The sequence below is a fragment of the Manis pentadactyla genome, chromosome 9 (genome assembly GCF_030020395.1).
Source record: "Manis pentadactyla isolate mManPen7 chromosome 9, mManPen7.hap1, whole genome shotgun sequence".
Taxonomy (NCBI): Eukaryota; Metazoa; Chordata; class Mammalia; order Pholidota; family Manidae; genus Manis; species Manis pentadactyla.
The window spans coordinates 43018157-43030382 of NC_080027.1; the positions used below are offsets into that span (position 1 = coordinate 43018157).

Consider the following 12226-nt stretch of genomic DNA (forward strand, 5'->3'; position numbering starts at 1 on the left):
AAGAGAGACCAGAAGACGCAGGACAGTGGCCAGACTGCAGCTACACCAGCGAGAACCCAGCGACTGGTGAAAGGGGTAAGATACAAGCCCCGGCCCGGCGGGACCCGAGCGCCCCTCCCCCCAGCTCCCGGCGGGAGAAGAGCAGGCAGAGCGGGAGGGAGACGGAGCCCAGGACTGCCGAGCACCCAGCCCCAGCCATCCGGGCCAGAGCGCAGACACAGTACGTGCCCAGGGGGCCCTGGATACTGGGGAAACAGGGAGTAAGACCTCTGAGTGGGTGCCGAAGCTGATGCCCCTGTGACAAAGAAAAGCGGGGGCTTTTTGAAAGTCTTAAAGGGACAGGGACTTAACAGCTTGACGGAAACAACCCAGGTCACAGTACAGCAGCTGGAAATTACAGGGAAAACCGGGTGCACTAACCCCCTGGGCAACAGCTCTGAGACCCCTCACGGAGGCAAACAGTCAAGCAGCCCCCCCATCCATTACACCACCGGGCGCTGCGAAAGCAGAGAAGCAGCCTGAGACAAATTCCGCCCACAGAAAGGGAAATTTCTCCCTTCCGGCCAGGCAAGACACAAAGACCCAGTCTACATGCAATTACCCAACACAAGCCACTAGGGGTCACAGTTGTCCCAGTAAAGAAAGGCCAGTAGCAAGTGAAAATTTTGGCCCTCCCAGCTGACAGTCAATAGCACCTGTCAACATGAAAAGGCAAAAAAATATGATCCAGACAAGACTAACCCAGACAGCTTTGGCATCTGCTACATCTTCCCCTGAGAAGGAATCTGGGGAGATAGATTTAGCCAGTCTTCCTGAAAAAGAATTCAAAACAAAAGTCATAACCATGCTGATGGACTTGCAGAGAAATATGCAAGAACTAAGGAAGGAGAATTCAGAAATAAAACAAGCTCTGGAAGGACTTCAAAACAGAATGGACGAGATGCAAGAGACCATTAATGGACTAGAAAACAGAGAACAGGAACGCAGAGAAGCTGATGCAGAGAGAGATAAAAGGATCTCCAGGAATGAAAGAATTTTAAGAGAGCTGAGTGACCAAACGAAAAGGAACAATATACAAATCATAGGTATTCCAGAAGAAGTAGAGAGAGAAAAGGGGATAGAAAATCTCTTTGAAGAAATAATTGCTGAAAACTTCCCCAAACGAGGGGAAGAAATGGCCTCTCAGACCACAGAGGTACACAGAACTCCCATGACAAGGGATCCAAGGAGGGCAACACCAAGACACATAATAATTAAAATGGCAAAGATCAAAGACAAGGACAAAGTATTACAGGCAGCCAGAGAGAAAAAAAAGGTTACCTACAAAGGAAAACCCATCAGGCTATCATCAGACTTCTCAACAGAAACCCTACAGGCCAGAAGAGAATGGCATGATATACTTAATGCAATAAAACACAAGGGCCTCGAACCAAGACTACTGTATCCAGCACGAATATCATTTAAATATGAAGGAGGGATTAAACAAGTTCCAGACAAGCAAAAGTTGAGGGAATTTGCCTCCCACAAACCACCTCTACAGGGCATCCTACAGGGACTACTCTAGATGGGAGCACTCCTAAAAAGAGCACACAACAAAACACCCAACATATGAAGAAGGGAGGAGGAGGAACAAGAAGGGAGAGAAATAAAGAATCATCAGACTGTGTTTATAATAGCTCAACAAGCGAGTTAAGTTAGACAGTAAGATAGTAAAGAAGCTAACCCTAAACCTTTGGTAACCACAAACTTAAAGCCTGCAATGGCAATAAATTCATACCTTTCAATAATCACCCTAAATGTAAATGGACTGAATGCACCAATCAAAAGACACAGAGTAGTAGAATGGATAGAAAAGCAAGATCCATCCATATGCTGCTTACAAGAGACTCACCTCAAACCCAAAGACACGCACAGACTTAAAGTCAAGGGATGGAAAAAGATATTTCAAGCAAACAACAGAGAGAAGAAAGCAGGTGTTGCAATTCTTGTATCAGACAAAACAGACTTCAAAATAAAGAAAGTAACAAAAGACAAAGAAGGACATTACATAATGATAAAGGGCTCAGTCCATCAAGAGGATATAACCATTATAAATATATATGCACCCAATACAGGAGCACCAACATACCTGAAACAAATATTAATAGAACTAAAGGAGGAAATAGACTGCAATGCATTCATTCTAGGAGACTTCAACACACCACTCACTATAAAGGACAGATACACCAGACATAAAATAAGTAAGGACACAGAGGCACTGAACAACACACTAGAACAGATGGACCTAATAGACATCTACAGAACTCTACATCCAAAAGCAACAGGATACACATTCTTCTCAAGTGCACATGGAACATTCTCCAGAATAGACCACATACTAGGACACAAAAAGAGCCTCAGTAAATTCCAAAAGATTGAAACCCTACCAACCAACTTTTCAGACCACAAAGGCATTAAACTAGAAATAAACTGTTTAAAGAAAGCAAAAAGGCTCACAAATACATGGAGGCTAAACAACACGCTCCTAAATAATCAATGGATCAATGACCAAATCAAAATGGAGATCCAGCAATATATGGAAACAAATGACAACAACACTAAGCCCCAACTTCTGTGGGACACAGCAAAAGCAGTCTTAAGAGGAAAGTATATAGCAATCCAAGCATATTTAAAAAAGGAAGAGCAATCCCAAATGAACGGTCTAATGTCACAACTATCGAAATTGGAAAAAGAAGAACAACTGAGGCCTAAGGTCAGCAGAAGCAGGGACATAATAAAGATCAGAGAAGAAATAAATAAAATTGAGAAGAATAAAACAATAGCAAAAATCAATGAAACCAAGAGCTGGTTCTTCGAGAAAATAAACAAAATAGATAAGCCTCTAGCCAGACTTATTAAGAGGAAAAGAGAGTCAACACAAATCAACAGTATCAGAAATGAGAAAGGAAAAATCACGACGGACCCCGCAGAAATACAAAGAATTATTAGAGACTACTATGAAAACCTATATGCTAACAAGCTGGGAAACCTAGGAGAAATGGACAACTTCCTAGAAAAATATAACCTTCCAAGACTGACCCAAAAAGAAACAGAAAATCTAAACAGACCAATTACCAGCAACGAACTTGAAGCAGTAATCAAAAAACTACCAAAGAACAAAACCCCCGGGCCATATGGATTTACCTCGGAATTTTATCAGACATACAGGGAAGACATAATACCCATTCTCCTTAAAGTTTTCCAAAAAATAGAGGAGGAGGGGATACTCCCAAACTCATTCTATGAAGCTAACATCACCCTAATACCAAAACCAGGCAAAGACCCCACCAAAAAAAACACTACAGACCAATATCCCTGATGAACGTAGACGCAAAAATACTCAACAAAATTTTAGCAAACCGAATTCAAAAATACATCAAAACCATCGTACACCATGACCAAGTGGGATTCATCCCAGGGATGCAAGGATGGCACAACATTCGAAAGTCCATCAACATCATCCACCACATCAACAAAAAGAAAGACAAAAACCACATGATCATCTCCATAGATGCTGAAAAAGCATTTGATAAAGTTCAACATCCATTCATGATAAAAACTCTCAGCAAAATGGGAATAGAGGGCAAGTACCTCAACATAATAAAGGCCATCTATGAAAAACCCACAGCCAACATTGTATTGAATAGCGAGAAGCTGAAAGCATTTCCGCTGAGATCGGGAACTAGACAGGGATGCCCACTCTCCCCACTGTTATTTAACATAGTACTGGAGGTCCTAGCCACGGCAATCAGACAAAACAAAAAAATACAAGGAATCCAGATTGGCAAAGAAGAAGTCAAACTGTCACTATTTGCAGATGACATGATACTGTACATAAAAAACCCTAAAGACTCCACCCCAAAACTACTAGAACTGATATCGGAATACAGCAAAGTTGCAGGATACAAAATCAACACACAGAAATCTGTGGCTTTCCTATATACCAACAATGAACCAACAGAAAGAGAAATCAGGAAAACAACTCCATTCACAATTGCATCAAAAAAAATAAAATACCTAGGAATAAACCTAACCAAAGAAGTGAAAGACTTATACTCTGAAAACTACAAGTCACTCCTAACAGAAATTAAAGGGGACACTGACAGATGGAAACTCATCCCATGCTCGTGGCTAGGAAGAATTAATATCGTCAAAATGGCCATCCTGCCCAAAGCAATATACAGATTTGATGCAATCCCTATGAAACTACCAGCAACATTCTTCAATGAACTGGAACAAATAATTCAAAAATTCATATGGAACCATCAAAGACCCCAAATAGCCAAAGCAATCCTGAGAAAGAAGAATAAAGTAGGGGGGATCTCACTCCCCAACTTCAAGCTCTATTATAAAGCCATAGTAATCAAGAGAATTTGGTACTAGCACAATAACAGAGCCACAGACCAATGGAACAGACTAGACAATCCAGACATTAACCCAGACATATATGGTCAATTAATATTTGATAAAGGAGCCATGGACATAGAATGGCGAAATGACAGTCTCTTCAGCAGATGGTGCTGGCAAAACTGGACAGCTACATGTAGGAGAATGGAACTGGACCATTGTCTAACCCCATATACAAAAGTAAACTCAAAATGGATCAAAGACCTGAATGTAAGTCACGAAACCATTAAACTCTTGGAAGAAAACATAGGCACAAACCTCTTAGACATAAACATGAGTAACCTCTTCTTGAACATATTTCCCCGGGCAAGGAAAACAACAGCAAAAATGAACAAGTGGGACTATATTAAGCTGAAAAGCTTCTGTACAGCAAAAGACACCATCAATAGAACAAAAAGGAACCCTACAGTATGGGAGAATATCTTTGAAAATGACACATCCGATAAAGGCTTGACGTCCAGAATATATAAAGAGCTCACACGCCTCAACAAACAAAAAACAAATAACCCAATTAAAAAATGGGCAAAGGAACTGAACAGACGGTTCTCCAAAAAAGAAATACAGATGGCCAACAGACACATGAAAAGATGCTCCACATCGCTAAATATCAGAGAAATGCAAATTAAAACTACAATGAGGTATCACCTCACACCAGTAAGGATGGCTGCCATCCAAAAGACAAACAACAACAAATGTTGGCGAGGCTGTGGAGAAAGGGGAACCCTCCTACACTGCTGGTGGGAATGTAAACTTGTTCACCCATTGGGGAAAGCAGTATGGAGGTACATCAAAATGTTCAAAACAGACTTACCATTTGACCCAGGAATTGCACTCCTAGGAATTTACCCTAAGAATGCAGCAATCAAGTATGAGAAAGACCAATGTACCCCTATGTTTATCACAGCACTATTTACAATAGCCAAGAATTGGAAGCAACCTAAATGTCCATCGATAGATGAATGGATAAAGAAGATGTGGTACATATACACAATGGAATACTACTCAGCCATAAGAAAAGGGCAAATCCAACCATTTGCAGCAACATGGATGGAGCTGGAGGGTATTATGCTCAATGAAACAAGCCAAGCAGAGAAAGAGAAATACCAAATGATTTCACTCATCTGTGGAATATAAGAACAAAGGAAAAACTGAAGGAACAAAACAGCAACAGAATCACAGAACTCAAGAATGGACTAACAGGTACCAAAGGGAAAGGGACTGGGGAGGATGGGTGGGTAGGGAGGGATAAGGGGGGACAGAAAAAGAGGGGTATTAAGATTAGCATCCATAGCGGGGTGGGAGAAAGGGGAGGGCTGTACAACACAGAGAAGACAAGTAGTGATTCTACAACAGTTTGCTACACTGATGGACAGTGACTGTAAAGGAGTATATAGGGGGGACCTGGTATAGGGGAGAGCCTAGTAAACAAAGTGTTCATCATGTAAGTGTAGATTAATGATTAAAAAAAAAAAAAAAGCAGTTCCTATGTGGTGACCTCTAATGAGTTCTACACAATGATATAAAGGGCATATAAAAGTGTAGGCAAAGGGTCTGTTTGTGTTTATACAGAGGATCAAAGCCTAATTTGGCTACCCCGAAAATGAACTAAGATAAGATATGAAAAAAACTTCCAACATCAGCACTCTCGGGAAGACTCATGACAGAAGATGATCAGCAAAAAAAAAAACTCCAACAAAGATCTACGCACTGTCACAGGTGTAGATGCACTCATCCCACCAGTTCCTGGACTTGCCATGGGAATGAGGAAGGAGATATCTAAGCTGGCCTGTGCATACAGTAAAACAAAAATTGGACTGGATCTATACTGTTGGAACTCAACCAAGAATTAGGAGAAGTGCAAATTGTAGCACTCCAAAATCTTACAACCACAGACTATTTATCGTTAAAAGAACATATGGGATATGAACAGTCCCCAGGAATGGGTTGTTCTAGTTTATCTGAATTCTCTCAGACTGTTTAAGTTCAGTCGGACAATATCCACCATATCATAGATAAGTTTTCACAAATGCCTAAGGTGCCTAACTGGTTTTCTTTGTTTCATTGGAGATGGCTGGTAATTACAGGTATGCTTTGGTTAGGTAACTATATTCCTATTATGTTAATGTGTGTGCACAATTTAATTAGTAGTTTAAAACCTATCCATGCTGAAGTTACTCTACAAGAAGATATGTCAAAGAAATAATCAATCTTCCCAGGTTTTCTTCTGCCTGCTACTTCTATAGCTTTTCTTCTTCCTACCTAATCACAACTTTTAAATAGAAGTCGTGCCACATGTCGAATTTACCGAGTATCATAATTCTTCCAAGTGGTAAAGATACCTCAAGACAAATGCTGGGCATAGAAGCCACAGGGCATAAATATGCAAAGAAGTAAAAAGCTAACCTTTTCAAACAATAAGGCTTCTCTCTCACTTACCAACTTTACATTTCCCTGTATGGCCCCGGAAGATGACTGGTTAGCCAGAGACGGGTAAGATTCCTCAAGGGAGGAACAACCTAAGACAGGCACAGTCACAGGGGGGCCAACAGGTGAGAAATTGGGAATCAACAGAGGTGAGGCTTAGAACCTCACCCCCCCTGTTCTGAGAGAAATCTTCTGCATACGTGGATGTTTCATTGCCCTTGTCTAGCTTGGATTAACACATAGTCTACAGGCACGCAGCCAATCATCTACATTTGCTCTCTTACAACACTAAACTATGTTTTCTACCGTTATCTTGTATCTACCTACCTCTTCAGCATTTTATTAAAAATAATAATAATAGAGAAATGTGGTATCCACATATAAATCAAGTTTAAAAATCAAATGAATAGTCATATTTGAACTGACTGTGTATAGTTCATAATGCATGAACAAAACCGAAAGCTTCTGTGATCACTGCCCTTGCACTGTTCACCATGTAACTTATTCACTATGTAAGAATTTGTACTCCATGTAAGAATTTGTTCGTTATGCTTCAGAAGATTGGAGACTGACGAAAATTAGGCTTGGGGTGGATTAATGATTGTGCATTGAGTATTGACCCCCCTATACAGAAATTTATTGTGGTTAACAACTATTTGATCAATAAATATGAGAGATGCCCTCACAATATATATATATATATATATATATATATATATATATATATAGTGATATGTATATGTGATATGTGATAATATGAGAGATGCCCTCACAATATATATATATATATTGTGAGGGCATCTCTCATATTTATTGATCAAATATATATAAACACACTTCCAATTGTAAAATAAATAAGTAACCGGGATGTAATGTATAGCATAAGGAATATAGTCAAAATATTGTAACAACTTGGTATGGTGATAGCTGGTACCTAGAATTATCATGTATATAAATGTTGAATCACTGTGTTGTACACCTGAAACTAATGTAATGCAATACTGTTGTCAACTACCCTTCAATAAAAAAAAAAAATGTTAAGGGAAATTGGCCTTTTAATTATGTGTATATTCTCAGTGCAGGTAAGATGCAAAAGAACGCATCTCATTTTGCATTATGTAGTTGCCATTGCATAATGGCAATGGACTCTTAAAGTTCAAAATTATGCGGATTGCAAAGTATAACAGTATGCTGAGAAAAAAGCAGTTACCATCTTTCTTGTCTCCCAGTTAAAGATAGAAATCTTTTTGATGTCTTAAATGTATAATTTTTATTTCAAGTTAGCCTAAATTTTACTGATTTACTATTTTCATATTTTTAAAGAGGGCACTAACTAGTCAGTTGAAAAAAAATTATGTATTAAGACATCAGAGAGCTGTGGAGACAACAAAGACTAGATGATTAAAAGTTCGAGAGAGAGGAAAACTATTCAAAAGTTCACAATTTCCAGGCATTATTTTCCCCATTGTAATATTTGCTTTCCAGGGCTGAGGATTGATGTTGGCTCAGGAAGATCTCCACTGCTGTAGGAAAGAGAAGCCACCACAATCTTCAGTTGTTTACAGGGTTGCAGTAACAAATTGGAAACTTGGGTGGGAGTCTCATGTTAATGGCTGATTCTCTCTTTTCTATTTGTATGGGACATGTACTGTATTCTGAAGCTACACTAGGTACTGGGAAACAAGAAAAACTAAAAAGCAGTTTAAGATCTCTTGCATTGTTGTGATTTGGGGGGAAAGAAAGACCTACCAGAATGAGGGATACATGACCAAAATGTACAGCTAATCTCTCATTTATGTCATTTTGCAAATCTGGAGTTACATCAGGTGGAGTCTAAGCATCTATGTTAAATATGTAGTCTAAAATCTACATCATCTGAAGGCAAGGACTGAATCTTCTGCAGTTTTTAGATTGGTGATTCAAAGGCCTTCCAGATTCTCAATCATCATTTTTGGAGGATATTTTTCCAGGAACAGGAGCATAGCTGAGATACACAACCTTACTGAAGCTGTAACTGTTCTTGACTCAGCTTAAGTCCTCATTGGGTTGAAGTGGTCAGCTGCTCATCTTAATCTGTTTAACAGAAGATGGGAGAATATTTCTTATAGAAAATAAAATCTGCAGCTATAAATTTTTAATTATGATATAAAGCATTAAATCACAAATTCCTTGACATGAAAAATGAGACCTTATGATGAAGAGTAAAAACAGAAAAGGGAAGACCAACACATGACCATGTTATTGGAATTATCAAGAGTTAACAGAATTTTGTTAAAAATGAGAAAAATATAGTGAAGATACTTGAGTGTATGGTGAAATACTCAGGATTTAGGATTTTGAGAAAATTCATATGTTATTATAGAACTGAGATCTTAATTACCTGAAAAAAACCACTCCATGGATGGGTTTAAATAGCAGATTTGAAAAAGCTAAACACAGGATAGTGAACTGGAAGATAAGATAAATAGAAACGACAGCAACTGACATGAGAAGGAAAATAAGAGAATGGGAAAAAATGAGCACAAGGTATAATACACACATTCAAGATATATACAAGGATCATCATCGCAGTCCCAACCGGAGAGGAGAGAGAAACCAGGGCAAAATAATATTCAAGAAGGTAATGGCTGAAAAATTTCCACAGTTGACAAAAGGTGTAAATGAACATATTCAAGGAGATCAGAAAACTCCCAAGACGATGCAGGCAAGCAAACCACAACAGATACACGGTCAATGTTCTGAAAAACAAAACACGAAAGATCACCTTAAAAGAAATCAGGTATAAAAAGTGTGTTATATGCAGAGGAATCACAGCAAAACTGTCGAGTCAGTTCTTAGTACAGACGATAGAAGCAAAAAAGCTCTATGGAAAATTACAAAGTGCTATAGAACCCCTGCCAACCTGAAATTCTATATTCATGAAATTATCCTTAAAGAAATGAAGACCACTAGGATATTTTTGTACAAACAAAACCTGAGGTAATTTCTTTCTTGCCTTCCTATACTAAAGGAAGTAAATTGATCAGTGGTGTTCGACCATACTTTTTAAAAAACAACCTTTCAGTTCTTTTTCATTGAGTTAATTATGTTCACTGTATAAATATTAGACCATTCAGACTAAAATTAAAAAGAAAATCACTTGCATCTGATAACTCAAACATATTCTCCATTCATAGGATTTTAGCATAGGTTGATGTGAGGTTTAGGTAAATATGTTATTAAAAAATTGCATCATATTTGATCTGGAACTTACTTCCCTCACAAATACAATGTGAGTATAATTCCATTAGCAAAGACATAAACCCATATTATTACTTCTTACTGCTCTTTTATATTGAGACTTACAGATGTGCCATGGTTGATTTGGCCAAGTATGCTCTTTAGACAACATTTCTTATATATCAATGTATTTTTAATTTAATACTTTCTATTCTCTTATGTGTGTGTACTGTATCTGTTCTCATGTTGAATATTTTCTTCCAAGCAATTGGCAATATGAATGAAAATGCCATGTACATAAGCATTAATAAACTTTTGCTATCTTTTGTGTTTTAAAAGAGAAAAATATATATACATGTACACTCAATTTGTATTAAAATTGTATCAATGGTGTATATATGAATTACAAGGTATAAATGATTTTTAAAAGAATTTGTCTAAACAGTAAAAATATGAAGAAAGCTATGAAATAGGGAAGAACGGCTGGGAACCTGTCCTAATTAAAGGACTAAACCAAGTGCAGCCATTCAAAGCACAGAATGCTCTGGGGAAGAATAGTTCAACAATCCAGAAAAGGCCAGGGTCTTCTAGTTCATTGCATTCTAACACTTAAGCCTAGGAGTAGAGAGTGAACTTACCTAGTTCTGAATTCTGTGACTGAGAAAGATAACTAAGACTTGTAAGACACTGATATCTAGTGGCTTATAAAAGGTTTTGGAAGAAACATTTACCAAAACATCCCTGAAACAATTTCTCCAAGTCAACAACACATGGATTTATTTGAGTGCTTTCACACTGCAGCCCTCAATATCCTGATACAAAAGTTAATCTCAACCATGGTGAGAACTATGAGGAAAAGCATAAGTTTTCATTACCACAGTCATTTCTTCTTTGAAATCAACAGTTGAACCACCAGGTTCCAGATCTGGTTGGTCTTATTCACTTAAATGATGAGACTTAACATAGGTAGAATGAAAATATAGACATTGGCTAGCAGGATGTGGATATGGGGTGAGATGTGTCCATACCACTGAGTGTGGACTAAAGATCCCAGGCCCAGAAAAGAGGCTGATGACACAGACATGGGAGCCACATGTGTTTTGAGGTTTGTGGTGAGCATCTCAGGAAGGGATGTGGAAGACAGCCTAGAGATTCAGCAGATAGGAAAAAAAATTAGCTCATCTAAGATCAAGGTTGACCATATGACAAAAAAAACCTCATACCAGATGTTTACTTGGATGTCACTGTAGGAAATTTGGGCTATGACAATGTGCTTACCAGCAGTATTTTAGGAGGATGCTACTTTTGCAGAAATCAGTCTTTTCAGAGGAAATATATGGATAACTGAACCATAATTTCTTAAAAGGGCAGTCACACCAATTTTCTCAATCAGTGCATGTGTAAGTAGAGTGGTGTATCTCAGTGGGTAGCATATGGCAATGTAGTGGTCAAATGCCATCACCAGCAAGATCTCTGACTCAGACATGAAGGTGGAATGGATGAAGAAGAGCCGAGTGATGCAGCGACCCAGGGAGATCTCCCCAGCATGGAACCAGAAGATGGCCAGGGCCTGAGGCACTGTGCACGTGGAGAGGACAATGTCTGCTCCAGCCAGCATGCAGAGGAAGAGGTACATGGGCTCATGGAGGCTGCGCTTTGTGAGGATGATGCAGATGAGCAGGCTGTTGCCAAGCAGGGCGATGACATAGGAAATGAGGAAGGGGATGGAAATCCACATGTGCTGGTCCTCAAGGCCAGGGATGCCCAGCAAGCAGAAGACTGTGTGGCTAACACCAATGTGGTTTTGCCCAGTCATACTTGGGGAGGTCTTTCAGAACTTCATTGCCTATTTACAGAGACAGAGGAAAATTCAGATCATACTGAAAGATTTTTTTGATATTACCAGGTGCTTTGGGCACCTATTTGATCCCATTCCATTCTGAGGGTATATGATGCATGGAAAGATAAATAACATGATGTGTTTTCTGAATAAAGTATTAATGTCCTAAACAAGACAGACCCTTATATGAATATAGAAAATTAAGTGATTAAGTTAGTGATCAACATCTTTGTGGTAAAAAATTAAACTATTTTATAGGAACACAATGGAAAATTCACTCTGTATTCATGTTGGTTG

General features: G+C 38.7%; 1 pseudogene; it reads right to left on the reverse strand.

The window, feature by feature from the left end:
- Positions 1-11032: 11032 nt before the first annotated feature.
- Positions 11033-11905, reverse strand: LOC118912111 (olfactory receptor 52B4-like; annotated as a pseudogene).
- Positions 11906-12226: the final 321 nt, after the last annotated feature.